Raw genomic sequence first — 12,523 nt, 5'->3', positions numbered from 1 at the left:
TCCTACTTCGGCGCTCTCTCTCCATCATCATCTTCATCCTCACTTTCACTATTATACTCAACAAATATTTTTACATCTTCACCATGAAGATAATGGTATAGAACATCCTTAAGACCATTATCATCTTCTAAGCATCTCAAACCATCTCTTAAGTCTTTCCCAGGAATACAATACAGCAGCTTCTGAACTTTACAAGGCAAATAAGTCTTTATATCCCTAAGAAATCCTATATAAGATGCATTCTTTATATCCACAAAGATGGTGCCCTCATTTCCACCCTCATACTCCCACTCATCCTCCCCAATCACAAATTCCCAATCGTAGCAAACTATGACAACGACATAATCCTTGTCATGCGTCATTGCTGCACCAAGAATAAGAAAAAGAATTATTAGTTTTTGGGACCACTAGACAATTGCACATGGAAGTCCCCCCACTCTCATGGACTTTAGTAAATAGAGGTCCCCACACTGACAATATGCCCCTACATGACAGCCAAAAAAGAGGTTGACACTTTAATTATTTGCCTTCCCTTTCCTTAAAATATTAACAAAAAACAGAGGTCCCCACAACAAGCACAAGTCCCCACAGTAATCACAGCCCAAGCAATTTTGTCTACTACACTAAACGTGCGATGTGAGAGAATGTACATTAACTTAAGCAAATTAAAGCATACTCTTAACATCAACTTAATCAAATCACAGCAATCATAGCAAGATGGTTCAAGGACATATCCTATACAGCCTCACAAGCAGGGTGGTTCAAGGACATACCCTATACACTCTCACAAGCAGGGTGGTTCAAGGACATACCCTATACACTCTCACAAGTAGGGTGGTTCAAGAACTTAGTTTTCTTCTCAGAATGACATTGGTCACCTGCTTTACTATGATGCTCTTAAGGAGATGCATAGACAATGATCCAACAATCAAAACATACTCTGACATCGGCTTGAAAGACAAATCCACCAAATTAATGAGAAATCTGGTCTATTTGTGTAATGTCAGCAAGTTTCAGTTGAAGTGTATCAACACAAATTCCATCGGAGTTGTAATAAAATAATCGAGCCCTAATTTCATCACAGGGGAGGGGGAGAAGGGGCCGAACCTAGACGAGCGACGATGGTGAGTGGTGACGATGACCAACAATGGTGAGCGGTGAGCGGCGACGGTGACCAACAACGGCGACTGACGATGGCGACCGATGACCAGCTCTGGGCATGAACAACGACGGAGAGAAGGGCCTGAGATCTACTGTGAGCGCGGACGGGGAGGAACGTCATTTAGGTTAGCGAGCCCTAATTAAATAATCGAGCCTAATTAAATAATTGAGCCCTAATTTCATCACAAGGAGGGGAGAAGGGGCCGAACTTGGACGAGCGACGATGGTGAGCGGTGACGACGACCAACAATGGTGAGCGGTGAGCGGCGACGATGACCAACAACGGCGACTGACAACGGCGACCGATGACCAGCTCTAGGCGTGAACGGCGACGGAGAGAAGAGCCTGAGATCTACTGTGAACGCAGACGGGGAGGAACGGCGTTTAGGTCGTGCACAATAACCTAAACGACGTCGTTTAGGTCAGCGCACTCAATGTGGATGGACGACGTCGTTTTGTCGTCGCGTCGGCTTTTTTTTTTTAAATAAAAAAAATATTTGCCACATTAGTAAAAGAAGTCCCCGAAAATCACTGGAAAATGCCACGTATGCAATTTGGCCGGATTTTGGTCAGATTGGCACTCAAGTGATCTCTTTTGCTCCGATTTTGGCACTTAAGTGTACATTTCGTAAGTTATGGCATTTAAGTATTCCTTTGGGTAAAGTTAAGGTACTTGAGGGGTCCGCACGTCTGTTTTTATATTTGGTTTTGAATTTAAAGATTTAATTTTTATTTTAACATAACACCTCGAATTTTTATAAAATTATGTGAAGTTGATGTTGGACTTTTTTTAAAATTAAATATCAAAGTAATTTCTTTTTTTTTTTTCATCTTATTTATGAATTTAAAATACGAGTTTATGCGTCTAATTGGTAATTAGGGGTAAATTGTCTTCTTTCACCACTTTGTCCATCATGGGATTTGGACCTTTTTTTTTTAAGGGAAAAAGCCACGAAAAACCTTGAACTTTGCCCAAAGTGACACATTTACCCCAAACTTTTTTAGACGTGAAAAACCCTAAACTTTGCCAACCATGACACATTTACCCCAAACTTTTTTTGTGACACCAAAACCCCGAACTTTGTTATGTGACACATTTACCCCAAAATTATAGGGCATTTTGGTCTTTTCATTTTTTTTTTTTTTTCCCTCTCTCTTCCCTCCGGCGGCCGGCGGAGGAAGCCCGCGTCCGCCGAGGGCTGCCCTCGCCGGCGTCGGCGGCCCTCGCCTGCGTGCGGGGGTGCCCTCGCCCCGCCCCATTTGGCGAGGGTCGTCCCCGCCCAACGCCAACGAGGGGTGCCCTCGCCCGACGCCCGGCGAGGTCGCGTGAGGGTGTTGATATAGCTAGTATAAGCACCTAGGGGGTGAATAGGTATATAAATGATTTTTTCGATAATTGCACAATACTAGACGGTTGATAGATTTGAGACAAACAATAATCAAAGTAAGACCGAGAGAAGAGAAAATTGAACACGCGGTTTATAGTGGTTCGGCTTATTTCAAGCCTACGTCCACTCTTCTGCACTGACAGCCTATTGGCTGGATTCCACTATGAACAAAGAGATGTTACAGCGTTGTTCTCCCTTGATTTCTCGGTGTAGATGATCTACCACACTCGCTCAAGGTATCACTAAGTTTAGACACTCTTTGTGTATACAATTTCGCTCAAAATGTATCGACTAATAATCAAGGTGCTTCAGACTTTACCAAAAAAAAAATAATCAAGGTGCTTCAGACTTTGGAATTTCTCTATCGATCATGCACTAAAGCAACTAGAACGTCTTCCTTTTATACTCCTTTATGCCATCATACCCGTTGGCACTTACTAAAGGAATTCCTCCAATCTACCCATTGGACGGAATCAATCAAGAAGATCATTCGAGCTATTAAAGGAACCTAACGATAGCCCATCAATCATGTTCGCCCATACAATCAGGATCTTGGTTTCCATGAATAGAACATTCCAAGAATATTTCGTCAACCATCGGATCTTCAAACGATCTTGATTACGAATAAAAAAAAAATCCGTTATATTTATCCAGCCAAGAGATCTTCTCCCAGGATAGGACTAAATCCTCAACCAAATACTTTAGCTCGGATTGCCTTCGTCCTTTGGATTAGAAAAAGCTTGTCAATGAGAATGGTCTTGAGTCTTAAGTCTTGATTCTTTGAAGTCCGGTGATCGAAAGTCTTGGACTCTAAACGAAAGGTCTGTATTTATCCGTACTAGGCGATAGAAACGTTTGTCGTCACTTCAAAATATTCCGGAAAGATTTCTCCAACAATCTCCCCATTTTTTATGGTGACAAAACTTTCTTGTAGATTTGAACAACTTTGACCTGCAAAACATTACTCAAGCAATATGGCTATCTCATAAAGATTAATAAATCAACTAGACTCGCATCCCACGTAAAATCGGTTAGTCTTTCATGAGTAAGACCATACAACAACACTTGATATAAATGCAAACAAGTCAAACATCAAAATCCACACCCAAGTCAGTTAAATTCAAGTTCACACCCAAGTCATACTCAAAAACAAATATTCAAACACACAAAAGAAATTTAAAGTCAAAGTTTAAAGAGTTCAAATTGCAATTCTCCCCCTTTTTGTCATCATTAAAAAGGTGAGAAAAAGTCAAGTGCTTGGGAACGCGCACAACTGAAATCTCCTATCGACTGGACGATGCCTTCCAGCCTCTTCAAGTCTTCCCGTAGATGAGCCACCTCTTCTCATTTGGCATTGGCTTGAATTTGAAGAGCGAGGTCTTTCATTTGATCCGCCAGGGTAACAGAAGATGCTTGTCCAGCATTCTTCAGGACTTGAAGTTCACAGTCTAGAGCATAGATTTGACCCTGCATTTCCAGAAGAACATTAAGGATACGACGAAAATCTGTGGTATTGTCCGTCTGTGTGCTCGCATTTGCTCTTTCGGATGGAGTGAAGGTAGACGATGAAACTTCGTGTAATCGAGCAGATTTGGTGTTGACGTATCATGTCCTTCCTCGAGGCATTTGAGAAGCCTGAAAATCTTCGGATTTGCTTTGGTGAGCGACTCACACCTTCTTTGTTGACAGCATGTGGTGTAGTCCTTCCTTGCTCGCCATCTCCCCGTCTCTAGGACCTCAATTGGGGAAGAGTGATGGTCATGCTCTTCGACGTCTTGATTCCCTTTCTCTCCGGCTTCATCGCAGACTTTTCTTTTCTTGCTTCTCCTTCTTCTTCAGCTTCTTTCTCTTCGTCTTCTTTCTCTTTCTCTTGTTGCTCCTCTGCTTCTCTGTTCTTTGCTTGTCCCTCTTCTTCTCTCTGTTCTTTTTCCTCTGCTTCTTTTCCTTTCTTCTGTCGTTATGTTGATTCAGGTACAGAACGTCTGGTCCTTTTCAATGCAGAGATAGTGAGATCTTCCTCTTCATCTTCATCCTCCAAGATAAGAGTTCTTTTCTTTTTGGATGGAGCACCCATGGGCTCCTTCCCTTTTCTCTTTGATGCAGAAGATATTGGAGTCTTCACTTTGAACTTTTCCATTGCCTTATTAAGCTCTTTCAAACGCATTTTTGTCGGCATTTTCAAACCCACCACCATTTTGTCGCATGGTCGAACACAAAGAGTATGTGGAGGTTCAATGTTCAAGTGTCGAAGATCTTGGTCACAAGACCTAGATAAGGCAATTGGCCCTTTTGTCCTTCACCATTGCTCTGTACATGTGAAAGAGAATGGTGTGAGGGGGAGAGAACTTCTTCCCCGAATTGATCGCGTACATCAATTTCGCCTCGGAGTTAGACACGTTAGTCTTGGATGTAGACTTTGGCCTGATACAGTTGATCACAATTTTGTGAAGCAAGATGTTGTTGGCATGCATTCTTGTGTAGGTAACTCTTCCTTCTGTACTCCTGTCTTTGACAAGTTCCAGTGTGGTACGAGCGATTGAAACCTTGATCGGTTGATATCGTCCTCTATCAACTCAATTATGTCCGCCAACATGTCCACATCTACCACATAGACTTGGTCTCGAACACCTTTGAAGGATATTCTATTCGCATCTAAAAAGCTAAGATTCGAATAGAAGTATGCTGTCAATTGCGCATAACCGTACGTGGTATCGGACAAAATTGCTCAAGTTGAAGCGATTGAACTTCTCCCTTAAGTTCACATTAATGGCATCCAAGAAATCGAAATCAACACTCCTAGGTTTATCACCCCTCGTTTCAACGGTCGAAGAACAGATTCTCTGTTCCTTCGATTTAAACAAATCCATCCTTTTTCCCTTCACCTTCGCAGCAACACACATTCTAGGTTGAAATTCCTTGAACATTTTATCATCATCGTTCCCGTCAGTCGGATTCAGTCCCGATACACGAGGATCACTTGTAATGTTCGTAAGTGCTTCCTCGGCCTTTCCTTTGGGAGCAATTCCCAAATCCTCCATTCGTCTCAAAAGATATACTCATTCCCATAATTCTTATCTTTAAGGAAGTCATCTATGTAGTTCGGCGGAGTCCCAATGCTCTTCAACGCACGATAGAGCTTGTAAATAAAGAGGGTTTTGGACTCTTACGTGGTGCGTCCTCGATTATTTCTTCCTCCGGTTGTTGACCCGCACCTTGTGGGGTAGATGGTGAAGAGTGACGAGGTGGAGAGTGAATCGGGCTCTGTTGCTGACTCGGTAAATCTTCCTCTTCGGTGAGATCGAAATGGGTAGGCCCCTCCTTCATTCTCCGTGGTCCCTGTTGCGATTCTTGAAGATTTTCTCGAATAAGACATCCTTCTTTGTCGTTGAAAGATTCCTTTACTCGCTTTCCCAAGAAAAGATGACAACTTTCTCGAAGATAAACACGAAGTAGAGACGGATTAGGAGGAGAATGCCTTTTTAGGGTTTTGAAGTTTAAGCGAGGAAAAGCGTATATATACAACTCGGTTTTAAAAGGAAAAACCAATCGGCACAAGGAAAATGAGGCACGCCTCTGTTAAAATCGATAAACCAAATAGAAGTTAATCTTTTTGAAAAGACAAGATTCAGTTTTTCTACGGAAATTATAAATTAACTGAACTAATGATCGTACCTTTTTGAGATTGAATAAAATAACAACTTACAGTCTATAGCCATGAATGTCTAAGTCTGAGGGTTGGAGAGTCTTTAGACTTCAACTTCCTCAAGCTTCAAAATGTTGAGTCTGGAACAGATAAAATCGAATTGATTTTTCTCCAAAGGCTTTGTGAATATATCCGCTAGTTGATTTTTTGAATCAACAAATTGAATCGAGATTTCTCCATTTTGAACATGATCTCTAATGAAATGATGTCGAATCTCTATATGCTTTGCTCTTGAGTGAAGGATTGGATTTTTAGTGAGATTGATTGCGCTGGTGTTGTCGCATCTAATCTCTGTGCATGAGTCTTCAATTCCAAAGTCTTGTAGCTATTGTTTTATCCATAAAATTTGCGAACAGCAACTTCCAAGAGCTACATACTCTGCTTCTATTGTTGAGAGAGCCACAGTGCTTTGTTTCCTTGAAAACCAAGACATTGTCCTGCTTCCAAGCAACCGGCAAGTTCCCGAAGTGCTCTTTCTATCAACTCTGCAACCGGCCACATCTGCGTCTGAATATCCCAGAAGATTAAAGTCTCCCTTCTTAGGATACCAAAGACCGATGCTTGAAGATGAAGCAACGTATTTAATAATACGTTTCGCAAAGACTGAGATGGGATTCTCTAGGATCTCGATTGAAACCTAGCACAGATGCAAACACTCAACAAAATGTCAGGTCTAGAAGCGGTAAGATAAAGAAGTGAACCAATGATGCTCCTGTATAGCTTTTGATCAACTTTCTTCCCTTCTTCATCTTTGTCTATCTTCAAAGAACTTGACATCGGTATGTCGGTCTTTTTGCACTTTTCCAGTCCAAACCTTTTGACAAGATCATTAGCATATTTTCTTGATAAATAAAAGTTCCTTCCTTCAATTGTTTTACTTGAAGACCAAGAAAAGAATGTTAACTCTCCCATCATACTCATTTCAAACTCATCCTGCATAGATTAGTCTGTCGTACCAAGCTCGAGGTGCTTGCTTTAAACCATACAAGGCCTTTTTCAATCTGAAGACTGAGTCTGGCTTCTTTGGGTCTTCAAACCCGGTGGTTGTTCCACATAAACTTCCTCATGGATAAATCCATTTAGGAAGGCACTTCGACGACCATTTGGAATAACCTGAAATTTTTATAACAAGCAAATGCAAGTAATAGTCGAATAGCTTCTAACCTTGCTACTGGTGCGTATGTCTCATCATAGTCTATTCCTTCTTCTTGCGTATATCCCTTGGCCATGAGTCTTGCTTTGTTTCGTACGACTCTTCCTTTCTCATTCATCTTGTTCCTGCTTTCCCAGAATACATGGAGTGCATGGATAAGTCTTTTGATATGGTAATTTGGGTAGACCTCGAACAAGCTGCTTTGATGAGATTTTGGCTAATTGCTTCATGTTGACATGACCAAGCTTTCTGTGCCATAAGCTTGCTTCGTCTTAAATTGAGATTAGGCATTACGATTCATTTGGTTTCACATCCAGAAGATAGATATTTCCATGTCTTCGACCCATGAAAGACCGAGTAGAGTCTTTACTGGTTCCAGGAACATGTTCCTTACGGAAAGAAGATCTTAAAACCAAGTATCACACAATTGGCTAATGCCGAGAAGATTGTAATTGAGTCCTTCCACTAGGAAACATTACTTATTGTGAGATTTCCAATTTTCACAGTTCCAAATCCCACAATACTTCCTTTGTTGTTTCCTCCAAATGAAACTTTTCCACCATTTACTTGAACAAGTTTTATGAAGCAATTTGAGTCTCTGTCATGTCTTGAGCATCCTTTGTCAAGATACCACTTTTTCTTGACGGAGACCCGCATTTAAAAGAGAGTCTCAAGCTTTCTTTGGTACCCAAATTTTCTTGGGTCCTTTGGTGTTAGTAAGATAAACGGTATTAGCCCATACTTTCTTAACGGGTTTCCAAACCATAGGACACTTTTTTTCAAAGTGATCCGGATTGTTGCACTTTGAACACACCGAGGGCATTTCGACCTACGAGACTTTACAAAAACTTTCTTGAAATGATTTTTGTAAGCTCTCTCGAGGGTCTTTCCTTAATTCTTTCTTTTACTTTAGGAAAATCAATCAAGAGAATTGTTTCGCTGTCATACCTAGACCGGACTTATTGAAGTAAGGTCTTTGAGTGAAAGAATTTTTCAAGTTTTTCGGACCTATTGAAAATTTCTTTGAAATATTTGATAAGTCAGTTTTTAAAAGGGCATTTTCTTTTAAAAGATTATCTTCATTTTCTTTAAGAGTGGAAACATTCAAGTCTAAACTTTTAACTCTTTCTTCTAAAACGTTTTCCTTTTGTTTTAGAGCTGAGTTTTCCTTTTTAAGTTCGAAATTCTTTTGAGAGAAGTCTTAAGACTAAAACACAGTTCATCAATGTATTTAGAAACTTTGACAGGAATTTTAAAATTACTTGCCTCAAATTCACTTTGTTCGAGTCGATCCGGACTACGAGCCGAGTCGATTGTGCCATCGGACATAGGTTGGCATATTCATTATCACTTTCTTCACACTCTATATCACTCCAGGTTTCGGCTTTGAGAGCTTTTCGAAACTTTTTAGCTTTTCCTCTCTTCTTCTTCAGAAGAGGACAATTGGGTCTGATGTGTCCATTTTTCTTACATTCAAAGCAAACTATATCTTTATTTGGTTCCTCATCATCAACGGACTTGGTCGCTGTCTTTGAAAACTTTGTTTTTTGAGTTGAACCTTCTTCCTTTTCTATTCGAGTTTTCGAATCTTCTTATCATGAGAGCAAGCTCCTCATCATCCATATCATCTTGTAATCTGTATCATCGAATCATCATTTGATTTTAATGCAATGGATTTCTTACCTTTTGGATCTTCATCTTCATTAATTCGTTTCCACTTCATAAGACTGAAGAGTTCCAATCGCCTCGTCGACAGATAGTGGCATAATTCTTTGCGTCTCTCTTATTGAAGTCTTTATGTGATTCCAATCCTTGGAGAGTCCACGCAAAGTAGCTTGTTTACCTTCATGGGATCAGAAATTGTTTGTCCTTGATTCTCAAGACCATTGACAATATCTGTAAAACGGCTAAACATGTCAATTATAGATTCTCCTGGTTTCATTTTGAAGGCTTCATATTGACCGAGGAGAATGTTAATTCTGGTTTCCTTCACTCGATCTGTTCCTTCATAGGTGATATGTAATCTGTCCCAAACTTCTTTTCTTTGTAACACAAGAAGATATTCTGTTATATTCAGTTGGTGACAAAGCACAATATAAAGAGTAAATTGCTTTTGCATCGAGTGTTTGTCTCTTGATTATCTCTTCCTGAGTCATTCTACTGGTCTCAACAGTTTCTTTCCCTCTTTCAAAGACTGATGCAACTGTAGGAGTAATTCCTTTTTCTACAACGTCCCACTCCAGAGGATCCTTTGATCGTAGGAAAGCTTTCATCTTGTTCTTCCAGATGTTGTAATCATTTCCATCAAAGTAGGGTGGTCTGGTATTGCTTTGCCATTCCATCAGCCCTGGTGCTAGCATACTAGCCATGGATCTTTTACTCTGAAGTGAAACACTTCAAATAAAGTGAGTACACGAGCTCTGATACCAATTGATATAGCTAGTATAAGTACCTAGAGGGGGGTGAATAGGTATATAAAGGATTTTTCTCGATAATTGCACAATACTAGACAGTTGATAGATTTGAGACAAACAATAATCAAAGTAAGACTAAGAGAAGAGAAAATTGAACACGCGGTTTATAGTGGTTCGGCTTATTTCAAGCCTACGTCCACTCTTTTCTGCACCGATGACCTATTGGCTGGATTCCACTATGAACAAAGAGATGTTACGGCGTTGTTCTCCCTTGATTTCTCGGTGTAGATGATCTACCACACTTGCTCAAGGTATCACTAAGTATAGACACTCTTTGTGTATACAATTTCGCTCAAAATGTATCGACTAATAATCAAGGTGCTTCAGACTCTGGAATTTCTCTATCGATCATGCACTAAAGCAACTAAAACGTCTTCCTTTTATACTCCTTTATGCCATCATACCCGTTGGCACTTACTAAAGGAATTCCTCCAATTTACCCGTTGGACGGAATCAATCAAGAAAATCATTCGAGCTATTAAAGGAACCTGACGATAGCCCATCAATCATGTTCGCCCATACAATCAGGGATCTTGATTTCCAAGAATAGAACCTTCCAAGAATATTTCGTCGACCATCGGATCTTCAAACGATCTTGATTACGAATAAAAAAATCCGTTATATTTATCCAGCCAAGAGATCTTCTCTAGAGGATAGGACTAAATCCTCAACCAAATACTTTAGCTCTGGATTGCCTTCGTCACTGGATTAGAAAAACTGTCAATGAGAATGGTCTTGAGTCTTGAGTCTTGAGTCGAGTGCGGTGATCGAAAGTCTTCGGACTCTAAACGAAGGTCCGTATTTATCCGGACTAGGACCGATAAACGTTTTGTCGGCTTCAAAATATTCCGGAAAGATTTCTCCAACAGTGTCCCCGCCCTCACTAGCGTCGAGCGGCCCTCGCCTGCGTGCCCGGCGAGGGTCGTCCTCGCCCGACGCCGGCGGGTGCCTCGCCGGATCCGGCGAGGGTTGTCCTCGCCCGACGCCGGCGAGGGTGTCCCCTGCCCTCGCCGGCGTCGGGTGGCCCTCGCGGATCCGGTGAGGGAGGCACTCGCCGACGCCGGCGGGCGACCCTCGCCGGACGCCGGCGGAGGAAGAAGAAGAAAAGAAAAAAAAAAAAAAGAAAAAGGAAAAAATAGAATAAAAAGACAAAAATGTCCTTAATGGGGTAAATGTGTCACGGTTTGAAAAGTTTGGGATTTTTCACGTCACAAAAAAAAGTTTGGGGTAAATGTGTCACTTTGAGCAAAGTTCAGGGTTTTTCGTGGCTTTTTCCCTTTTTTTAATGTTAAATTTTATCTTTGATATGTAAGGGCGTAAGAGGCTAAACGCGCGATTCGCTCCCGAGAGTTTTGACATGAACATTTATTTCTTGTGAACAGAGAAGATATGGCTGCAGAGCAATGATGCTGGAGACCGTGGCAGCGGTGCCCGGCATGGTCGGAGGATTTGTTTCTGCACTGCAAATCGCCGAGGCGGTTCGAGCACAGTGGTGGTTGGATCAAAGCCTTGCTAGAAGAAGCTGAGAATGAACGCATCCACCTCATGACCTTCATGGAGGTTTCGCAGCCAAGATGGTACGAGCGCGCCCTCGTGTTTGCAGTCCAGGGCGTCTTCTTCAACGCCTACTCCCTGGGCTATCTGATCTCTCCCAAATTTGCCCACCGGGTGGTTGGCTACCTTGAAGAAGAGGCCATACACTCCTACACCGAGTTCCTGAAGGAGTTGGACAATGGAAATATCGAGAAAGTCCCGGCTCCGGCCATTGCCATCGACTACTGGCAGCTCCCCGAAGGATCCACTCTGAGGGATGTCGTGCTCGTGGTGAGAGCTGATGAGGCACATCACCGGGATGTGAACCACTTTGCATCGGTAATGATCTCATTCACAGCACCTCTCAAATTTTTATAGCACTTGTGCGATTTATCAATCGGACTGGATACTCAATCTGATCTTGACTGGTTGAAATGGATGAATTGTTTCAGGACATACATTATCAGGGCCGTGAGCTGAAGGAAGCTCCTGCTCTACTAGGGTATCACTGAAATATTCCAGGTCACTAAAGTGCTGTGAAGGATCAAAAGTTCGTTATATGCTCGAGGACTATGTCTTTTACTACTAAATAATTTCGGTACTCATTACAGTGTTTAGAATAAACTGTTGTGTTCATCAAAATGATTCTGGCTACAGGAGTTCATCGTCGTGAACCTCATGGTAATTGTACTTCGATTCCATTTCCCCCTTGTGAAATAACCCCATCTTGCTGTTGCTGAATAAAGAACTCATGTTTGACCAAGATCATCCGTTCTAATTCACGATGGTACTTTCCAAATGGCAGATTTTGCGGTTGATCGAAGAATTGGAGTTCGTCTGGGGAGAAGCTTTCTGCTTGAAGCGAATGATAAAATGTTCAAGCCATGTCTTCTCTCCTGCAACTCCAAGGTAGCCCAAATGGTAAGTGCAATACAGGGTGCTCTTCTTAGGCATGGCCAATTTTAGAGTCGAACCTTTTAGAATTTGAGAATTGGAGAATAGCAGTCACTGACTGACTACTATCGTGTCAACTAGGATGGGTTTAGAAATTACAAAATCTAGCAACATCTTTATAGCAAAATGTAAATTTATGTTAGTTCCTTCAAACGGA

At 41.5% G+C, this 12,523-nt stretch overlaps 1 pseudogene; it reads left to right on the top strand.

The window, feature by feature from the left end:
• Positions 1-11,269: 11,269 nt before the first annotated feature.
• LOC120294114 lies at positions 11,270-11,930 on the top strand (annotated as a pseudogene).
• Positions 11,931-12,523: the final 593 nt, after the last annotated feature.

Source organism: Eucalyptus grandis, chromosome 5, assembly GCF_016545825.1.
Source record: "Eucalyptus grandis isolate ANBG69807.140 chromosome 5, ASM1654582v1, whole genome shotgun sequence".
Lineage (NCBI taxonomy): Eukaryota > Viridiplantae > Streptophyta > Magnoliopsida > Myrtales > Myrtaceae > Eucalyptus > Eucalyptus grandis.
This window is presented reverse-complemented; position numbering and strand designations above follow the sequence as displayed.